At 41.7% G+C, this 21,801-nt stretch overlaps 1 protein-coding gene and 2 long non-coding RNA genes across 22 annotated transcripts in view; 1 reads left to right on the top strand and 2 right to left on the bottom strand.

The window, feature by feature from the left end:
• The window catches only part of LOC139183106 (uncharacterized), a 43,160-nt gene extending 40,575 nt beyond the window's left edge, over positions 1-2,585 (bottom strand). The window contains exon 1 of the long non-coding RNA XR_011566588.1: positions 2,325-2,585. This is a non-coding gene — a long non-coding RNA (uncharacterized lncRNA). The remainder of the gene's footprint in view (positions 1-2,324) is intronic.
• Positions 1-21,801, top strand: part of PCED1B (PC-esterase domain containing 1B) — a 208,748-nt gene that overhangs the window by 128,858 nt on the left and 58,089 nt on the right. For 15 of the 20 annotated variants that reach the window (XR_011566582.1, XR_011566584.1, XR_011566585.1 and 12 more), the window contains 2 exons: positions 2,103-2,273; positions 14,731-14,932. The gene's annotated coding sequence lies outside the window, so the exon portion shown is untranslated. Of the gene's footprint in view, positions 1-2,102; positions 2,274-8,797; positions 8,840-14,730; positions 18,997-19,028; positions 19,282-21,801 lie in introns of those variants that run through there. The other 5 variants (XM_070789229.1, XM_070789226.1, XM_070789224.1 and 2 more) reach the window with 4 other exon arrangements.
• LOC109559185 (uncharacterized) lies at positions 10,514-14,775 on the bottom strand. The gene is made up of 3 exons (XR_002180727.2): positions 14,636-14,775; positions 12,753-12,966; positions 10,514-11,103 (listed from the first exon to the last, which is right to left on the bottom strand). It is a non-coding gene; the product is annotated as an uncharacterized lncRNA (long non-coding RNA).

Here is a 21,801-nt window from a genome sequence, read left to right as displayed (position 1 = left end):
AAGAGATCTAAGAGGGTCAATCATTTTTTTTTTTTTTTAGTACAGTATAGTCATCACTTGGTATCCACAGGGGCTTGATTTCAAGACCCCCAGAAGATACCAAGCCCATCATATAAAATGGCATAGTATTTGCATATAACCTATGCCCATCCTCTTATATACTTTAAATGCTCTGAATTATTTATAATACCTAATACAGTGTAAATGCTATATAAATATCTGCCAGCACGTGGGCCATTCAAGTTTTACTTTTTGGAACTTTCAGGAATTTCTTCTTTTTTTTTTTAATAATATTTTCTATTCTTAGTTGGTTGAATCCATGGATATAGATGGAACACATGAAATGAGAGGGCTGGCTGTACAATTTTTCGAGGAAACAAAGACTATTCCTACATGTTTAGTATGCAAAGTGGGTGTCCATACAAAGAATAGACCCTGCTCTTTCATCCTCTTCCATCTCACATCTAATCCCTATAGCCACTGGAGTGGCACAAGCATAGCTGTGCTCCTGGAGTATGTAGCAGGCTCTGGATCAGCCCCTGTCCTTACTTGCTGCCTAGTTTCCTTAATCCCCCAGAGCCTGCTGGGACAGGCAGGTCACACTTTTAAAGGTAAAGGCTCCGATGGCTCTAATTCTCTTCCTCATTTACTTGCCTCATTGTCTACAAATAAGCTGATTTCCACAGTCAAGCCATAACATTTCCTCCTAATTTAGCTGTAAATACTGTATATTGAATCTGGATACCCTAGTTCAGTTACCTCCCTAATCATTTTACCTTCCTTGTAATCGAGGTTAGATGTAGATGGTTATGGGCTTCCCACATGGCACTAGTGGTAAAGAACCCGCCTACCAATGCAGGAGAGGTTAAGAGATACAGGTTCGATCCCTGGGTCAGGAAGATTCCCCTGGAGGAGGGCATGGCAACCCACTCCAGTATTCTTGCCTGGAGAATCCTATGGACAGAAGAGCATGGCTGGCTGCAGTCTATAGGATTGCAGAGTCAGATACGACTGACTGTGACTTAGCACAGCACAGCATAGATTGTTGTAGTAAGCAATTCATTTAGCCAATAGCGTTTTGGGGGGAGGGGCACACTGTGTGGCATACAGACCTTGGGTCCGTGACCAGGGATCAAACTCATACCCCGCTGAAGTAGAAGTGTGAAGTCTTAACCCTGGACCACCAGGGAAGTTTCCCTAGACAATAGTTTTTTTTTATGAAAATGAAGGAAAGGGAGATCAGAGAGGAGGGCACAGACAGGAAGAGGAACAGAAACAGGTCTTAGTAAATGTGAGCCATAATATGATCAACAGTTGGCATAAGGCCTAGGGTGTTTTACTCTATATCTTCTCTCCTTGGTCATTCCTTTAGCCTCCTGGAGACAAGGCAAAACTGTATTTTCATGTTGTGCACCCTATATTAATTACTTTTAAAATCCTAGTTTTTTAAAGGACCTGGTATGTTGAAAAAGAAAGTGAAAAAACAGATTTGAGTGCTAGCTTAGCAGTGTCTGCTTCCCTGTAACTAGATGTCTGTCCTAATGCCCAGGGACTTTGATAGATTCATCCAGAAGAACTGGAGCCAACTTCATGGCATCTGGACAAAATGTCTCCCGGCTCAGGTCGGCAAGGACTTTAAATGGGATGCCAGCAAACAGAGAACCCAGAGCTCATGATGAGAAGGTGTAGACCAAGGTGACCCTGGTGGTCTCTGGCTGAGAACCTTCAGGGAAAAATCTTTTCAGGTCCTAAATGGTCTCTTATGGTCCAAACACCAAGAGAAAGGACTTAAAGCGGAAAGTGAGAGACTGAGGGCTCAATTAGTTTAGATCTTTGTCCCCAAATGTAAAAGAAATGATTAGGAAATCCTAGCGTTGGTCTGAGGAAGTGGGTGAGATTGGTTGAGATGAAGTGGGGAGCCAGCCGCCGGGCTCAACCCGGAGCGCAGAAAAGCGTCAGGACTCTATGAAGTAGCTCCACGAAAGAGGAAGCCCGAGCCAGCTCCCCAGCAGCCCGAGGCCACAGGGCCATGCTCTCCAGCTGGCTGAGGTGGCTGCCCCCACCCAAGCCCGCTGACGGAAGTGCCGTCTCTCTCCTGATAGGAGGAGGATGACCCAGCAGATCGGCAAGTGGCCAAGAGGAGCTCCCCACTGCCTTCTTCTCCTCTTAGCACGAGTGACAGTGTGGTATGCCCCCTGACCTCTCTTCCTTCCTCCTCCGGGACTAAGCCATGACTGGACATGACAATAAGGAACTCGTCCTTGCCTGAACCTGTAAGTATGCGTTCCTCGTCAGCAGACACAGCGCCAAGGTAAAACACTTACCTCAGGGTGGTGAGCTGGTCCCCTGCCATGAAGGATATACCACTTGTTCTTAAGGCATCCACCGAGAGATTTTACTCAGACAAAGCATCTGGGGGGGTTCCCACTTAAAGACATGATAAGCTCCTCATCTAGTTTTGTTTGACAGCCTCCGCAGACGACAGGCAAGATTTGCAGATTTTTCTTAGCCTACTTCCTCCTAAAATTTTGTCTGTGGTTAATCACGCTCTGCAAGAGACAGTTTCATCCTGGAGGCTAACATTCTATGACCACCAAAGGTCCAGGACTTCTGAGCCTGCCGTAACCAGACACAAGCCCAAAACCAAAACAGTCACACCTTAAGTGAGGGATTTGGTGAAGTCAGTTCAGCGCCAGGTTTGTTCCCCACAGGTCCTAAGTCAAAACAGCCGGCCTGTCTTGGTCACAGTGTTTTAATTTCCCTCTCCATCACCTTCCTTGATGCGGCACCACTACAAGCGTGTAAGTGGTGCGGTGCCCAGTGCCGAGGGTGGGCAGGGAGCAGGGACTGTGGGGTGTGGGCTGGCTCTGGACCTTACTACTTCCTAGCTGACTGGCCTGGGGCAACACCTGACCCTCTCAGAAATCCTTCCCCTCATTTCATCTCCTTCCCGGAGGTAGGAACTTATCCTGCAGAGTGGTTTAAAAGGGAACAACTGGGGCTTCTCTGGTGGTTCCTCTGTTAAGACTGTACTTCCACTGCAGGGGGCAGTGGGTTCAATTTGTGGCCAGGAAGCCAAGACTCCTTATGTCTCATGGCCAAAAAAGCAAGGTAAAAGGTGACAGCTAATGGACACCTAATGTCTGGATGGAAAGTAGATTCCTAATAAATGATGGCAGGGATTATTACTGTTGACTTTGTAAAAGGAATTAATAGACTCAAAGTACTCAGAATACTATACTCAGGAAGTGTCCGTTATTATTTATTCTTGTGATCTAAGGAAACCCAGATGCCTTGTCACTTTGGGATCTGCATGCCTCATAGAGGTCATACCATGTATTTGGCTAACATGCCTGGTTTCAGAAAAAATTTTGACATGATTTAGCAGGTTAAATTCAGCCTATGAAAGGGAAGTGAAAGTGTATGATCTACATCTTAGAAACAGCAAAGACAGTAGGTCAGAGAATGGGCAGAGGAAGAAGAGACTATAGTTGGGAAGATAAATCAGAAAGCCACAGCAGGACTGCAGATCTGAGCTGAGGTCCAGGCTGTAGGGAGAGCAGGGGACTGAACCAAGCTTGGTTCAGCAGGTAGAATCTACTCTATTCTGGGTGGATGAAGGCAATGGAGAAATCACAGATGACCTTGTAATTTCTGTCATGGAGCAATTAAGTGAATGTTGGCTTCACTTACTGAGAAGAACAACACACTTGGGGAATAAGACCATTAGTTTAGAACTAATTTTAAATTGGGTCCTTGCATAGTCTCAGAGTTTATTCAACCAGCAGCAAAGAGAGATTTCTTTCTTCTTAGCAATTTTTGTCATGTATTTTAAAACTACTCTGAGATTTAATTAGCTTCCATCACCAAGAATAAATGCATATATGGAACATAAACACAGAATCTTTTTCTTCTGATACCAATGTATCAAGTGACTAAGTCCACAGTTACACAACAGTTAGAAATCATGACAAAGAAAACAGAATGTTGACATATGACTCATAGGTTAAACTGGTGAACATCAGAGAAATAGGAGCAATTTGTAGTTCTCCATTTTCACTTATTTGAATGTATTTCAGAGATTCAACAACGAAATGTGTTAAGGAAAGAAACAGCCTAAAGGAGAAAGAAAGGAAGGCAAGGAAGGCGTGATTTTTGTGAATGATAATTTGGAAAAATATTTAAAAGCCTACCATTTTACTGGTAGAACGGAACAGTGATGCACAGCTGACGTACAAAGCAAGTGATGCTGTTTGGGGCACTCATTATCTTTACAAGGCAAATGTCTTTAGGAAGAGAGTCTAACCGGAAGCCACTTTTCACAGTGCTCTTTTCAGTCATTTTCATATCTTCATTAAGATGTTTCAAATCCTTTTTCAGTGATAGAAGTGATGCCCTAACATAAGGCTGTAACCGCATTTCCAACATTGAATTATAATCCTCTGCTTCTGTGTTTCTCCCTGACTGACAGGGAGCTCCTGAACAAGGAGACTATATTTTACTCCACCTTGTACCCACTGGTGTCAGGCACTGCACCTGGCTCTGGAGGCACTCATCGAGATTTATCTTAAAAAAAAAGGAAAGGAAGAGTAGCATGCATCAAAAATATTAAGCAATTTCTACCTCCCATAAGAAGACAATTTCATGGTCAGGAATTTTGCAGTTAATGTTAATTAACTGCAGTTAATATTTAAATATCCAATATTTAAGATATTAGAACTTGCCTCTATAAATGTTGTATGACGAAGTTTCAGAAGCTTTGAAAATAAATTACTGCATCCATAATCCTCCATGCACACAGATGAAGGGTGAGCATTTTGGTTTCAGCAAATAATGTTAGCATTCTTAGAATTAACATATAACACCACTTAAAAGCATGCATTAAAAAAATAAGTTTTATTTTATTGAAGTATAGTTGATTTAAAATATTAACTTTTTTATACAAGTGGTTCATTTATACACATATATACATTCTTTTTCATATTCTTTTCCAGTACAGTTTATCACAGAATATTGAATATAGTGCTATACAGTAGGGTCTTCCTTTTTATCCATTCTATATATAATGGTTTGAATCTGCTAATCCCAAATTTCCAATGCACCCCTCCCCACAGCCCACCCTGTTGCAACTACAAGTCTGTTCTCTATGTCTGTGAGTCTGTTTCTATTTCACAGATAAGTTTGTTTGTGTCATATTTTAGATTCCATATACAAGTGATACCATATGGTATTTGTCCTTGTGTTTCTGACTTCACTTAGTATGATAATCTCTAGGTCCATCCATGGTTCTGTAAATGCCATTATTTCATTCTTTTTTATGGCTGAGTAGTAGTCCATTCTGTATCTGTACCACACCTTTTTTTTTTTTAATTTTTTTATTGAAGGATAATTGCTTTACAGAATTTTGTTGTTTTCTGTCAAATCTCAACATGAATCAGCCATAGCTATACATATGTCCCCTCCCTTTTGAACCTCCCTCCCATCTTTCTCCCCATCCTACCCCTCTAGGTTGATACAGAGCCCCTGTTTGAGTTTCCTGAGCCATATAGCAAATACCCGTTGGCTATCTATTTTACATATGGTAATATAAGTTTCCATGTTACTCTTTCCGTACGTCTTACCCTCTCCTCCCCTCTCCCCATGTCCATAAGTCTATTCTCTATGGCTGTTTCTCCATTGCAGCCCTGTAAATAAATTCTTCAGAACCATTTTTCTAGATTCCATATATGTGTGTTAGAATACGATATTTATCTTTCTCTTTCTGACTCACCTGGGAGTTGGTGATGGACAGGGAGGCCTGGCGTGCTACGATTCATGGGGTCGCAAAGAGTCGGACAGGACTGAGCGACTGATCTGATCTGATCTGATCTGATCACTCTGTATAATAGGTTCATCCACCTCATCAGAAAGGACTCAAATGCATCCCTTTTTATGGCTGAGTAGTATTCCATTGTGTATCTGTACCCCATCTTCTTTATCCGTTCATCTGTCAATGGACATTTAGGTTTTTCCACGTCCTGCCTATTGTGAATAGTGCTGCTGTGAACACTGGAGTGCACGTATCTTTTTAAATCATAGTTTTATCTGTATGTATGCCCAGGAATAAGATTGTTGAATCATATGGTAACGACTGCACCAGCTTACATTCCCAAAATACCCAGATATTTTTAAACTGACGGTGTTGTGAATAGCCCCCTCCAATATGACAACTTGAAAGTAAAAGCCATTTTAAAGAGAAAATTTTCAAACACAGATGATGAATATGAAAGGTAAAAGAGGACTCTCTGCCAGCCTCTCTGGGAGAGAAAAAAAATGATGCTCCTAGCATTTTCCAGGTCTAGAATATGGCTTCTTTATTTGTGTAGTTTATGCCAACATGGATCATGGAAAGGAAATTTTGTTGTCCCCAATAAATAGTCAACTGACTCTTAAATATCTCAAAATGAGTATCTTCGAGAGCTGGCCTGGGTTTGGACAAAACTGTGCTCTTACAGATATGCTGACCTGGTGACCTTTAGCAAAGTGGAAGTGGAATATTATTCAGCCTATGAAAAGGAAATCCTGTTGCCTACATCAACATGGATGAACTGTGGGGATGTTGTATTAGGTGAAATAAGCCAGACACAAAAAGACAAATACTGTGTGATTCCATTTCTATGAGGTGTCTGAAAGTTAAGTGAAAGTGGCTTAGTCATGTCCAACTCTTTGTGACCCCATGGAGTATACAGTCCATGGAGTTCTCCAGGCCAGAATACTGGAGTGGGTAGCCCTTCCCTTCTCCAGGGGATCTTCCCAATCCAGGGATTGAACTGGGGTCTCCCGCATTGCAGGTGGATTCTTTGCCAGCTGAGCCAGCAAGGAAGCCCAAGAATACTAGAGTGGGTAGCCTATCCCTTCTCCAGGGGATCTTTCTGACCCAGGAATCGAACTAGGGTCTCCTACATTGCAGGCAGATTCTTTACCAGCTGCGCTACCAGGGAAGCCCATGAAGTGTCTGTTGCAGCCTAATTCATAGAAACAGAAAAGTAGAATCGTGGTTCCCAGGGGCTGTGAAGAGCAGCAAATGAAAGATACGGTTTAATGGGTAGAGTTTTTCAGATCTGTAAGACAAAAAAGTTCTAGAGGTCTGTTTCACAACAGTGTGAATGTACTTCGCAGTACTGCCCTGTACACTTGCAAATGGTTAAGACGGTGATATGAGCGAGGGGGAGAGGAGGTGGGGGAAGGAGAAACACTAGATTCAGAAAACTAAGTTGGTAATCTTCTAATAAAGTTTAATGCTATTTAAAGGTAAAGAATATTGCTAAATAATTCAAGATGCAATTCTCCTAGTGTATTAAATTATTCTTTGTGAAAAAGGTTTATAACCTTTTATTTTTCCTGAAATTTATGGACCATGTCTCTGGGACTAGGGGACCAAGACTCAGGAGGCCAAGTCTTTGGTCCAAGCTCCATGGTTAGCCACTTAAAAATCTATTTTTATACTGCTAATTTATTAGGATAACTTAGTAATTATTTTGTATTACTAAAGCATGGATGTATGTATACTAATTCCTAGAATAATTTGAGCATAGACCAATTGCTAAGCACTCTACTTAGCCTTTGGCCTATTCAATCTCCACAAGTGGAACTGGGCCAGAGAGGTTAGTGACTTTCCCAAAGTCACTCAGCTCACAGATTACAAACTTCAGACTCTGAACTCATTTCTTTGGCCTATAAAGGCCATGCTCTGAACTATGAAGCTACACTGGAGCAGAATAGAGAAATTGCATAAAACATAAAAATTCCAAAGAAGGTTTGCAGAAAAGTTAAAACAATCCTGACAGAATGAGGTCTTTATAAATTCCATTCCTCTCTCATCCTGGTGAAACCACCAATTGGGCTCTTGTCAACCTGTAAGCTCCCAAACTCCAGCAACTCTGGCCTTGCTCCTCTATAAGGCAAAAGCTTGCATGTACTAAATTAGTGCAGAATTTAGTTCAGTTTCCAAATTCAACTCATGAGAAGTTTTGATCCAGTCTCAAAATTCTTAACACACTCTCAAAGAAGACTTTGTGCCACCAAAGAAACAAATTATTCATATGTGCTTGAAAGCGCTAAATGCAAATGATTTGAAGAGAAATGATCAAAAATGTATACTGTTTCAAGTCATACAAGTGAAGAAAACACATAGAGTTGTGGTTTGCCAAATTTGGTCCTCTTTCTTAAGGTGGCCAGTCACTGATTTGTACACAGACACACGCCATGCCAGCTGGCTGAAATAAGTGCATTTATAAATAAGTATTTAGTGGGCTGATTTCTAGCCTGTTTGAAATACTCCATTTAAATAAGATAAGAAAAATAAGTGTTCTTTAAAATGGAAACTGTAGATAAAATGATAATGGCTCATATAGAGATAAGTCTAAATTAATCTGCAGCCAGATCTATTAAAAATTGTTACTATTAAAGAAAGATCATTTCTGCCATTATATTCAGAATATTTTCACTAAATTATAATATTGGGCTTTTGTGATTTTGCTTTTAAATAAATTATGGTTTAAAACAAATTGTAAATTTGTAATGGCACATTAATATAAACAGAAACTGAAAGGCAAAACTCCAATCTGAATAAATATTATTTTTGCCTACTCTGTACCTGCACCTCTGCGGCTGAAACAGACTAGAGAAAACCAAACACCCCTGTTGAGCATGGACTATAGTCCGCCAGGCTCCTCTGTCCATGGGATTTCTCAGGAGTGGGTTGCCATTTCCTTCTCCTAGGGATCCAGGGATTGAACCTGTGTCTCCTTCACCGCAGGTGGATTCATTACCGTCTGAGCCACCAGGGAAGCCCATCCAAGTAAGGGCTCCCAGCTTTGAGTGGGGCCCCATGCTATTGAGTAGACAGCCGCCTCATTCCCCAGATGACTATTTCATACCTTCTCCACCCACAATGCAGAAGACCCCAGTTTGGGAAGCCGCCAGATCTTCCTGGGTTGGGAAGACCCGCTGGAGAAGGGAAAGGCTACCTACTCCAGTATTCTGACCTGGAGAATTCCAAGGCCTATATAGTCCATGGGGTCACAAACAGTTGTGAGTGACTTTGACTTCACTTTCACTTCTCCATCCTCAGACCTCTAATATCACCCTCCCCAGGTTCACTCTCAGTTGGTGACCTGGACCCTGCTGCCTAGTTCCCTGAGAAAAGAGCAGTCAGGAAAACCCCTACCCGCTGGCACCTTCACCACATCCTGTGTCTTTCCTGGCATTTCTTTGGTTGAATGTCCACCGTCCTATCCAAGGCCAACCTCTCCACTTGGGCCCTAGAGACCAGTCCTTTCACCAACTCAAGGGAATGGCTCCAGAATTCTCTCCCATTCCTCCTGCAGCATCTTGTTCCCTGTTTATGGAATCATTCCTGTAAGCATACAAACACGCTACTGTTGTTCCCATCTTAAAAGGAACAAAATTTCTTTTCCCCCCACTTCCCCACATCTTTAGTTTCCCTTTGCTTATAGTTTAACTCCTGGAGGGTGGCACTGCCACTAATTCTCTCATTCTCTTAACCACTGTAATCAGCAGTTGTCCCCAACACTGTCTAGGTCACCCAATGTCCTGCCAGTGGTCAAACATCCCACTTGACTTATCACCTATCTCTGACTGAGACCATCCTTCCTCCCTTGAAACACGTTTTCCTCTTGGCTTCCAGGACCTTATACTTTGTTCTTGCGGTCACTGACTCTTCCTTCTCAGGCCCTTTCCAGGTTCCCTCTCCTCTTCCTGACCTCCCAGGAATTCTCAGACCTCTTTTCTTCTGTAGCTTCACCATTTCCATTGGCAACAGCATCCAAACCCAAACCAAACTGCTCTTTCTAGGCTAGTCCTTTCTGCCCAGTGCCAAATCCCCGCCCCACAGCTGACTTTAGATGTGTACAAGGAATCTCAAAGGGAACAAGCCATCCACCCCCAAATCTGTTTCTCCCAGAGATTCTCCATCTCAGTAACTTCGTCCCTCTTGTGCTCAGGCCAAGAGCCATGGAGCTAGCTCTATATTTCCCCCTTCTCTCACACCCCGTCCTCTCTCCACAGGCAAATCCTGTCACCTCTACTTCAAAATATATCCAGAATCTGACTCTTTCTCATTCCTTGGCTAATGTCACTCTGGTTTAAGCCTCAACTCCTGCATTACTTGGTAACTTCCTTAATTGGTCTTCCTGCTTTCCCTCACATCCCAGTCTTATTAAGGTGGGTGTTAATTTTCTGCTCAAGCCCCTCACAACAGCTTTCAAATAACAAGCCCAAGTCCTTTCAATGACCCTTAATCTGCCCCTCTCCCTGAATTTTTGTTTTTTTGGGCCCCACAGTGTAGCTTATGGTATCTTAGTTCTCCAGGATCCCACCAGGAATGGAACCCAAGCCCTCACTCGCACCCACAGCGTGAAAGCATGGAGTCCTAACTAACCACTGGACCACCAGGGAATTCCCAGCTGTAAGGTACAGTTCGGGCCAAGGCAGAAAAGGAGGACAGACGACCTCAAGAGAAGTAGTTACCTTTATTCAGGCAAGGAGGGGTGACAGTCGGCCTAACGACCAGGCTGCGTGTGAGAGGGATCAGGGAGGCTTCATATTTAAAGGGAGGTTTGTGGAAGCGATGAGGGAAATGTTAGGCAGGCAGGACGTTTTGAGTAATCTTCAGCTGAGATGGCAGCTGTAGTTGAACAGGGGGTGGGAGGTTTTGGGCAGGGGGGCGATAAGTCCCCTGGGCAGGGGATGGTAAGTCCCAGAGCATCAGGGCGGGACTTAAAGTTCAGTTTTGTTTTCCCCGGAGTTAGATGATTCAGCAAGGGCCTTGGAGACCGATGTTTTCTTTTCTAGGCCCAAGGACTCCGTCACCATCTGCCTCTCTCTTCTCTGGGTGAAGAAAGTCCATCTCCTGTGTCTTCCTCCCTTGTTCTCTCCAGCCCAGTCAATTCGTTTCCTTGTTGTTCTCTCTGCTTGGTGCTTCCTCCCACCAGATTTCCACCAAGTTTGCTCCATCCCCCCACCTCCACCCTCAACTTCTCAACAGCAGCCTCCTCTGAACCAAGGTTGTTTACTTCCATTGCACTGTTCTTAGCAGGATCTCTGTAACAAAAGACAAATTAACAAGAGAAAAGTTACAAATTAGCCTTTCTAAAGAAATGAAGACCCAAAGGGAGAATTCTTGTTGATATTCAGTCACTCAGTCTATTTGACTCTTTGCGACCCCATGGACTGCAGCATGCCAGGCTTCCCTGTCATTCACTATCTCCCAGAGTTTGTTCAAACTCCAATCCATTGAATAGGCCTGAATGTTTTCAAACTGGATTTGAAGATCAATAGGACAAAGGGTGAGAGTTAAGGGCAGTGATCTGAGGGAACTTAGCAAGCACTGTTTATTGGAATTCCTCGGAGTCCCTTTGTCTTCAGAGATAAGGATGCTGTGTATGTGTAGGATGCTCAGTCATGTCCAACTCTTTTCATTCCCATGGCCTGTAGCCCCCAGGCTGCTCTGTCTGTGGAATTCTCCAGGCAAGAATACTGAAGTGGATGCCCATTCCCTTCAACAGGGGATCTTCCCAGGGATCTGCGGATTGTTAATGATCTGAGCTATCAGGGAAGTCCAAGGATGTTTCTTTCTTAAACGGAGAGAGGTTCTCCCACACAGGGTCTTAAGACTTGCTTCAGGGTTGGGTGGGGAAGGGTGGGGGTGGTGGTCAGAGTCTTTTCAGTACCTGCTGTTTCTCACATTCTTTCAGCTTAAAATATTTACCATGTCAAAGTGCTGCATGAACCCCGTCACCACCCTATTTAAAATTCCAACCCGCAGTCCTTACATTCACCCTATCCAGCAATCATGTTCCTATTCTCATTTATCTAACATATTATTTCACTTGCTCTTTAGTTACCTGCCTCCCCTAACACAAAGATCAACTCAATAAGGGCAAGGGTTTTTTGGGGTTTCCCCCCACCATATTCACAGCGATTTCTCCCCAAGCGATTTCTCCCCAGCACTTCGTACAGTGCCTACCACAATTATTTTGAATGAATGAGGGAAAGACTGAATAAAATGAGCCATGACTAATGATACAGATATATTTTACTAGCCATGGCAGTGTACCTGGTACTTGGATCTATTTTCTCCTTAAACCCATGCCTCTTGGTAGTGGTTATTACTATCCTTATTTCACAGATGAGAAAATCGCAGTGTCACAGAGGAGTTAAGTGACTCCCAAAGTGAAAGAATCAAGTTTCAAACCCAAGTCTGTTTGGCCCCAAAGTCAGACATGCGGCAGTTCACTTTATTTCATAGCATCATCACTCTGGCTCCAGTCCTCTCCATCAAAAGACATGAAATTACCACATCACAAATCAAGATCAAGCTTTCTGAGTTATCCCCAGATGGGATATCAGGGCCAAATCCAAAAGGACAGTAGCCCACCTCTTTTCATAGGCTGTTGTGACTCTCGAGTTTTCTACAGCATTTCAAAACATCTAAGTGCTTACAAGAGTCTGGATGATTTACCAGATTTTTTGCAGTTTACTACTGGTTCTAAGCGGCGTTTGTATTTTTTCCAGAGCCTTCAATAAAAATGGAAGTTTACTCTTTCAAAAGGAAAAAAGAGAATAAAATATTTCAGAGACATATAGAATATCTGCAGAGAATATTTCTGGTAGAATAGACAAGGTGTGACAGTATTGTTTCTAGAAAGAAGAGTAAGGGATTAGGGAACAAGAAAGTGAAAGAAACTTACTTCTCATACACCTTTTGAACTTTTGCACCCTGTGCATTAAGTAGCTTCTAGAAACAAGCAAAATGGTGTAAAGATGACAGTGAGGCCAGTGTACCCTGTCTGACTTCCCCCGCAGAGGGCCGTGAACATGCCCGCCTGCACTCAGGTGTGCTCCATCCTGTGCTGACCCATCAAGGTGACGTATGTCATTTCAGCTCTCCCTCAGTTTCACCATCTGCAAAGTGAAGATAATGAGAGCTTGCCTTACTTTGTAAACCAGGATTTATTGTGATAGCACATTTTAAGTGTAAAACATTATACATGCATAGTTCTCATTATCTTTTAGGAAAAAGCTGGGTGAGAAAGCCAGCTCACTGAGCTATAGAACATGAAATGGGGCCAGAACAGCAATTGTAACTCTCTCCATATATCATAATAAGTTCTTGGAAGTAAGAAAATCTGTGGGAAATAATCTGTTACTTGGTCTCAAAAAAATTCATTTTGAATTTAAAGAGTACAAGTGAGATTAGCATTTGCATTATTACAGCTCCTCTGTTCTCTGGTCTTAGGATGATTATGTGAATTTTAGTCATCCTCTAAATTGTTCTTTTATTCTCACCATGTACACACTAGCTGGAATTTAGAGAACTGGAAAGATCTGCAACTCATTTACAGAATTGCTAGACTCAAAATAATGGCAAGTTTTCAAAGTTATTTCACAAATTACTCTGAATTTTAAAATACTGAAGTTAGATTTGCAACTCATTTGTAGAATAGCTAGAATCAAATAATGGCACATTTTCAAAGTGATGTCACAAGCCACTCTGAAGTTTAAAATACAAAAGTTATCAGTTGGGTTCTAGGTACAGCCCTGCCTTGAGACACAGTAATGATTGTAATTAAATTCATGGGAAAAGTGAAATAATTTGATTTGTGGCTATAGAAAATAGGATATAAAAACAGTGTAATGTGTGGGATTAATTCTTAAGCCATACATTGAGCAGTGAGCAAAGTAAAGTAATATTTTTCAAGAAAAGATAAATGCATCACTTAATAGGCCAATTTACCTGAAACAGAATTTAAAAAAAAAAAATCAAGGGATGAAGGACATTATTTCAGCACTATTTTGGAATCTGTTACTCTTGTTCCTTAGGTATCTTACACCATTTAAAGCAATGGAGAGATACCTTATCCTAAAGTGTTTGACATACTTTAGAAAGTTCACTCTTGGGAGAAAACTTCTAGAACTTCACTTCCTCTTTTTTGTTTTCTTTTTTTTCTGATTTATTTCTTCCTTCTCTTTCCTCTTGGGATGTGTAGAAGTGATACTCCTCTTCCAAGTCAGATCCTTCCCAAACAAAACAAAGCTCTGAGCTTATCTAATCAATCAGAGAACCACTTCCCATTTCCCTTTCCTGTCACCTGATGGTTTCCAGGGGAGCAGGAGAGGAGGCTTTGCCACTTTGTTTACCAGAGGCCTGTGGCTGAGACCCCTTGCTTTCTGCAGCTGCAGAATGGCCTATCCTGCCACCCACAGGAGGTGGGAGGAGCAAGGGAAGGGATTGGAAAGTGGCCTGTAAACTCTAATGCCCCCATACAAAAATTCAGGATTCTGACTTTAAAAAATTAATTAGAAAAGGGACCAGTCTTCCTCTCATCATTTTCTCTTATCTCTCTTTTCACTTCTGCTTCCAGTCCCCAGTCTTTCCCCCTTTCCCCTTCTAATAGCTTTCCCAGCTGTGGACAAACCACACGAATAAGGGTGATAAGAACCCAGAGTTTGAATTGTTAAAATGAAACAAAGCAAGAGTCAATAGACATTACACCCAGATTACTTAGAAATGTGAAATGAAAGCAAGCTAAGAGCCAAATTTCAGGAAGAAGCTCTAGTTTGATTTACTTACCAGTTTGTTTCGTATTTGCCCAGTTCTTAACGCTTCCGTCATTAGTCTTCCACTTCCTAATGCAAGAAAGTGCTGATTTATGTTATTTGCTCCAGATGCCACCGGAAATGGCCTCTTCTCCCCAGACGCTGGCTCACAAACGGAGCAGCCCCCAGAGGTGAATTTACCTGCCTTGAGCCCAGGTTCTGGGCTCTCCCACCTGACGCTTCAACCTCCAGCGGAGAAAGGAGTCTCTCTAGGGAAAAGATCTAGGACCAACTGAGAAGTACATTTCTAAATCACCAGTTACTTTAATGAGTAAGTACTTTCAGTTTTGCCATTTTATTTTAAGCATTACTATTTCACATTTCTGACCAGCCTTTCTTAGGATCCTCATTTTTGGGGCACTTAATGTATAGGAAGGAATCACCAGCCTAGTCCACTCCACCCCACCTCCACTTAACTGAAGAGTCCTAAAGAGACAACTGTTATCATTGTAATATTGTCTAATAAGGGTGCATGACTGATAAGCCACTAAATCTCTAAAAGCATACAGTGCAAGGAAACAGTGAGCTGTGAACTGGAGAAAAGAGATGACGCTTCTATTGTCTGTGTAATCTTTTATGTTGTGGTTGACCACAAAGGCTTGGCATCGGTTATGACTCCTAGCTCTGCTTTTTATAAAATGGATGACCTTGGGCAGATGACTCAATCTTTTAATTTTTGAATGTGTAAAATGGAGAAAATGAAGTACCAATTTTATCCAGGTCTTAAGAGGAATAAATAGAGAAGACAAAACACTGAGCATACTGTTTGGAGGGTACTAAACAATGTCACTAAATAATAAGTTAAATTTTTAAATAATAAGATAACACTTCATTTCACTGGACAGTTTCCTTAACTGCTAAGTCCCATCCCCCAAATATGCTGAGATGACTCAGAATAACATTTAACATCCATGGAGTTTACAGAGCATTTCATTTCCACAATTAACCCTGAGGTAGGCAGTGCCGTTGGATTAGTTTTGTTACTGAGGGATAAGGGGTAAGAGCTCTGCTGAACACACAGTAGGAACAAACTCTTAGGCCCAAACTCAGATCTGAAGGGAGGAAAGCATGACTTGGGAAAGGCCTGGTGTGGTGGTGGGTTCAGTTCCCTTGGCCCTCTCCCCTCCACCTGGTCCCTCCTCTTGTTCCCAGCCTTGGGCTTGAAACCTAGGGAAATCCCACACAGAGCAGTGGGAACCCAGACCTTCCAGATCCCTCTACCAAATAGTGTTGGTAGGGAGCAGACAGAAACTGGCTCTTAGAATCCCATTTTCCCATTCAAAACCTTTGTTCCCCATATAAACCTATCTGAATACTAGATAATATTGTTTAAAAATAATACCAACAGCAATAATAAAATAATGTCATTTTAAAAGCTCTTCTGGACAATCTCCCTAGAGGAACATAGGGGCCATTTCTCCAACTTCAAGCTTAAACACACAGAGGTAAAGTGAGCATTGGTGGTGGCAGAAACCTTTGGCCTGCTGACTCAGACTAGTGCTGTCATCGCTGGTTACATGGGCTTCTGTGGCCCTTCCTAGAGACAGAATTTTCAGAATCCAACTTGTTCATCAGTTGAATGTAATTTAGTCAATATTATTACCCCCACCCCAACCCTTTACAATCATGGAAACTTCTTACTCAACTGTTGAATCTAGAGTAGTCAATGTAAGTATAGAAACATTTGAAACACAAATGTGGCTTTAGTGCAGCCCTGACTTTCCCACTGACTCACTCAGAATTGTTAACTATAAGTGGTAAAAAACTAGGTTGACTTCATACTTGTCCTGTTTTCACAAAGAAAAATTTAAAGCTGTTCACACAGCATTGCTTTGTTTTGTTTATCAACAGAGAAAAAAAAAAAGGAAAACTATATGCAACTTTTTTTTTTTTGTAAAATTATTTTTTCCTCTTGATTTCACTATATATGTATAGCTGAGGTTAAAAGCTCAGTCTCTGGAGCCATATTTCCTCCTAAAGAAGCAAAACAAAATCTTATGCTTATCTAATCAAGCAGAAGAGTCACTGTCCATAAGGGGTGAGTGCTGTCTCTTCTCAGCAGCTGTACAACCTTGGATGATTGACATAACTTCTCCAAGCCTCAGTTTACTCATCTATAAAATGGGTATAATAGTTCCTTCTTCACTAGGTCCTGAGTCTAGAAGAGGCCTTGCACAGGGTAAATGCTCAATGGGTAATAACCATATTCTGCCTCAGACACTGGTCCATGAGGGATACAAGGATAGGTGAGACCCATTTCTGCTCCCCAGGACTAGGATGTACTGGAGTAGGAAGACACATAGACAGTTAATTATACAATAAAGCAGAAAGTCACTCAGTCATGTTCGGCTCTTCGAAACCCGATGGACTGTAGCCCGCCAAGCTCCTCTGTCCATGGAATTCCCCGGCAAGAATACTGGAGTGGGTAGCCATTCCCTTCTCCAGGGGTCTTCCTAACCCAGAGATTGATCCCTGGTCTCCTGCATTGTAGGCAGATTCTTTACCATCTGAACCACCAGAGAAGCCAGAACCAAGGGCTAAACAGAGGTATCTGTCAGAGGAAGGGGGGAATTTTTCTCTCTGGGAACAGAGAAGGCTCTTAGAACTGTATTTTAAACTGGGTCTTAAAGAAGGAACAGAATTTCAGGAGAGGAAGGGGTTAGGGAACACAATGCTGAGTCACAGATCAAACAGGGAGCGCTTAAGAAAAAGCCCTCTGGGTATACACAAGCTCTGTAATTCATCCACAAGCTTTGGAGAGATGCACAGAAGGAAGGATCATCTCCTAGGTTAAAAAACAAAGTCTGTAAATGCAAACTGTTGTAGTCAGGCTAGTGTATCAGATGAAAATGAAGATATGAAATTGAGAAATATGAGAAAACATGTATAAAATAAAATCTCTCCTATTTTGAAAAGTTTCGATCAAAGTAAGACACACTTCCGTAGGTATTATGAGAAATCTATGGAAAATAGAAAAGTTAGCCATAAAATCTAAAAGAGGTGAAACTGTGCTCAGTTTCCTAAAATATATAGCAACATTCTCATTCCTAAAGTATTTTCTAAAATTACATCTTTTTTTTTTTTCTTTTAATTGCCAAGAAACTGTTGAGCTGATCCATATCCAAGTTGTCAATGAAGAATTTTGATGTTTTAGGAATGGTGGAAATGGCCAGTCATGAAAAATAAAAATGACTTGACCCAAGCATTTTAGAAGCAGAGTTTATTTCCACCAAGTTATCCCCAGCCAATATTAAGCATAAATTGTATAGCAGTTCTCTGAAAGTGCACAGAAAAATAGACCACCGTCATTCCCATGGATGACCGATATTTACCTTTGGAAGGATTGTTCAAAGGTCACAGGAGTCTTCGGTGAGGAATTCAGCCTCAGTTTGAGGGAGAATAGTGGTATCCAAAGAATTTACAAGTGCTAAAAAGCCCACACAGACTAAGTCACCTCTTGCTCCTCCCCTGCCCCACCCCCCGTCTAGGAAATCTCACCTGAACTCACCTTATTCTACTCACTACAACGTCAGGAACTCAGGAGACAAGTTTGAGATAGCTAAATTTATTCACTTAAAAATATGGTAGACCGTATGCAAAGGCCTTCGCATGTGTTCATTTAACCCTCGATTCTAAAAGAAGTCCGTGTTAGTATTCCTGTTTTGTAGGTAAGATTTCTTAAGTGCAGAGAGATTACATTATCGCCCCAGGGTCTCAGAGGCTAATAAAGCAATGGAGCAGGGTTTAAACCCAGGGGGCTGACTCGAGGGCCCACCTTCTCAGCCTCTGTGCTTTTAAGGCCCCAATTCGGAGTCATCTGCATACAAATAGTAAGTGATATGGGGAGTGTATCGTTTGTTTCCATCCTAACTAGGACTTTTAGGGGAAGGGTGGCGATCAACAATTAGTCTGGAAAAACAGAGGTAAACCAGAACTGTAGGGACAAAGAGGGCTTTCTGTTCACCTTACGGGTGGACGCAGAGAGTGTGGATGAATTTACCGAGGGAAAGAATGCTGAAGGAAGGAAGGAGGGAGGCAGTGAGTGGGCCTTGAGAAAGACCGACGTTTGGGGATCGCCAGAGAAAGAGAAACTCACGAAGGATATGGGGGAGGTGAGACGGGCGGCCTCGGTGTCAGACTCTCGGGCAGGGTTACAGAGGGGAATCTTCCGCAGTGCCCCAGCCCCGGGGAACTAGGAATGCTATAGATGTGATAAGGCCCAAGAAGCAGCCGCTGAAAGGAACAAGGAAATCGTTGGGGATTTGCTGACAAACGTTTCTTCGCTTTGGTGGAGCTGGAAGCCAAATTTCAAGTAAACGGAGGAGTGAGTGGGAGGTGAGGACCCAGACACAGCCAGTTCAAACAACTTTGTAAAAAGTGGCCTTGAAGTAGAAACAAAAGATAGGACTGTCCTGGAGGTGGAGTCAAAGAAGTTTCCTTTCTTTTTTAAAGCAAGAAACTAGAGTATGTTTAAGGTTTAAAGAAAGGAGCCAGCCCAGGGAGAGTGAAGAAAACGTGGAATGCACAATTCTCCCCTCTCTGAGGGACCTCCTGGAGCAAAGTGCCCGGGCATGTAGGAGACCGGCCGTGAGTTGAGGGATCGCCTTCACACCTGAGGAGGTATCTCTTGGCCCCTGCAGGAGGGAGGAGAGGAACTGTGGGTTTGAAGTGTGAGGGAGGGAGCCAGAGCCAGCTGCCCTCAGCAGGCTTAGTGTGCTCCCCAGGGGAGGAGTTGTGCTAAGGGTTTAAAGGTGCCTAATGCAAGACTGGTATTTTCCTAGGCCCTTGATGGACGCTGATCTTTTATCTTCACTATTATTGAGTGAAGTGGGGGCTATTACCCCTGTTTGACAACAGAAAAAATTGCGGCGCAGGGGGCGGGGGGGGGGGGAGGCCATCCCAGAGCACACAGCTGTTCAAGGCCAGAGTCCACTTTTGACTTTGTCATCTGCTGGAAGTGAAAGCGGGGTCACTGCCTTTCAGTATCTCATTCCTGTTAAAGGACTAATAGGTAGAGAATTAGCAAATGTGGTTTAAGTAAAATGGTGGAATGTGGAAGACCAGAATGTGGAAGTTTGTCAATGGCTGTATATGATTGAAATCACATTTTGTTTGAATTGCTTTGATTTTTTGGCTGATTTTTTTTTCCACTTTACACTCAGATCAGATCAGATCAGATCAGTCGCTCAGTCGTGTCCGACTCTTTGCGACCCCATGAATCGCAGTCTTTGGTAAAACACAAGTTTTGTGGGTTTTGTTTGTTTGTTGCTTTTTGTTTGTTTAATGGGGCTCTTTGAATAAAGTCTCCATAGTTTATTTCTTGTTTTTATAGAAGTTACCTGCCTATCAGATACTATGAACCTGATAGGGTTTCATTCATTAAGGATGTTTCCTGCATTTCTTTGTGTAGTCCATAGGAAATTTTTTATATTAGACTACTACAATGCGAAAAATATGCTGCCTTAAGGATTTTTAAACTTGGCAATTTTCAAACTCTTCAAATGTGTGCAATTCTTCTGTTGGTATTTTATTACCCACCCCCCAAAAAAAATCACAAATTAAGCTTGTGGCCCAGTGAAGACGGTATGGATACAAATTTGAATGTGTCCACAGAGATTCATGCCTCCACAAGGAGATTTTAATGGTTACGTGGAGCCCAGTTTGAAGATCATTAGTCTAAATTCAACTTTCCATTTATACCGTAAGTTTCTGAGATTTTAGCTGTGGCGTATAACTAACTGAATAGCCAAGTGAGAAATAGGGGTCATATGACATATGTGTTGGGATGGGGCAGAGGAACCATGAGGCTTGTTGGAGGATGTAGCCAAACTTAGAGAATGACAGCTTCACAGACCAAGGTATACAAAGTGTTTTCTATATTTTTTCTGAATTAATGAACTGCAGAGTTAAGGCCTATATTGCACGTGAGTTTGTTGGGGGTGCAGCATTAAAATCGGTCTTTCCAATGATTACTATTTGAAAAACAACTTTCTGTTGCTTTATTTATCATAGGATTTCACAGTACTTTTATATATCTTTAAAAATTTCACCTAAAACCACTTTTTAAAATAATAGGACTGCATGATTTCCAGTAACTTGGCCCAAATCAAAAAGGTCAGTCTCTTGAGAAATCCCCGTCCTCAGAAGAGAAATTTGAATCTTTTGCTTTTCTCTTTCATTTGAAAACTTGACATGATACCAATTTAATTTTTGACAAGATTAAATTCCACTTAGAAAACTAAACAAATACCAAGAATTGGTATGCTGTACAGGTGAGCTCATGAAAAATAATTTTCTTATTTGCACTATCTGTTCTATTAACATTTAAGGGAATCTTAGATAGTTCAAACATAGATGTGATCACCAAAAATGCAGTTAGGAGAAAATGATCTATTTTATATGCCTAGTACAATGTTGCATTAAGATGGTTAGTCATGTGCAAGAAACTTTGAACTAGGTAAAGTACTTCTACAACTAATCAAAACAGCATCCTAATTGTTAGTGATTACCTGTGTGATTTAAGACTTTTTCGTAGGGTCTCTGGAGTAACTGGCCTATATATCTTTGCCACTCTTCCTGTTACCAAAAATCAATAAGAAAAGCAAAAAGACTAACGTAATTTCTACAACCCACTGATTAATAAAAAACCAAATGCTATGTGTTTGGTTTGTGATAGTTATAATGCATTAGTCAGTGATTTTATAAATGATGGTTTATGAAGCCATTAAAAATTAATTATCCCCGAACAGAAATATAAGCAAGATGCCTCAAAATAATTTATTGTAGCATCAATAGTAGCCATTAATAATGTATATTTCTGTCAGAGCATTAGCCAAAGCCCAAATTTTACTCTGAAAACAGAAAAACATGGAACTGCTTACAATTAAAATTTGAGGAATCATCATAAAACTCGTTTAAAAATCGATTTTAATTTGAGGTTGGACTCACAGATTGCACTGATCCTCCATTTATCTCCTCTTCCCTCCTCCTTGACTCTTCATACCAGCTTTGATATTTCATTTACATCATCAGTTCTAACTGATATTTTTATATGTCCACTTTCTTACCCATCCTCTTGAAAGAGACTGCCTTTTTATAACTACTCCTTGCACCTAGCATTATATCTGGTTCTCAATAAAT

The sequence above is a fragment of the Bos indicus genome, chromosome 5, assembly GCF_029378745.1.
Source record: "Bos indicus isolate NIAB-ARS_2022 breed Sahiwal x Tharparkar chromosome 5, NIAB-ARS_B.indTharparkar_mat_pri_1.0, whole genome shotgun sequence".
In the NCBI taxonomy this organism is placed as follows: Eukaryota; Metazoa; Chordata; class Mammalia; order Artiodactyla; family Bovidae; genus Bos; species Bos indicus.
The sequence above is the reverse complement of the archived record's forward strand: the minus strand, read 5'-3'. Positions and strand labels throughout refer to the sequence as shown.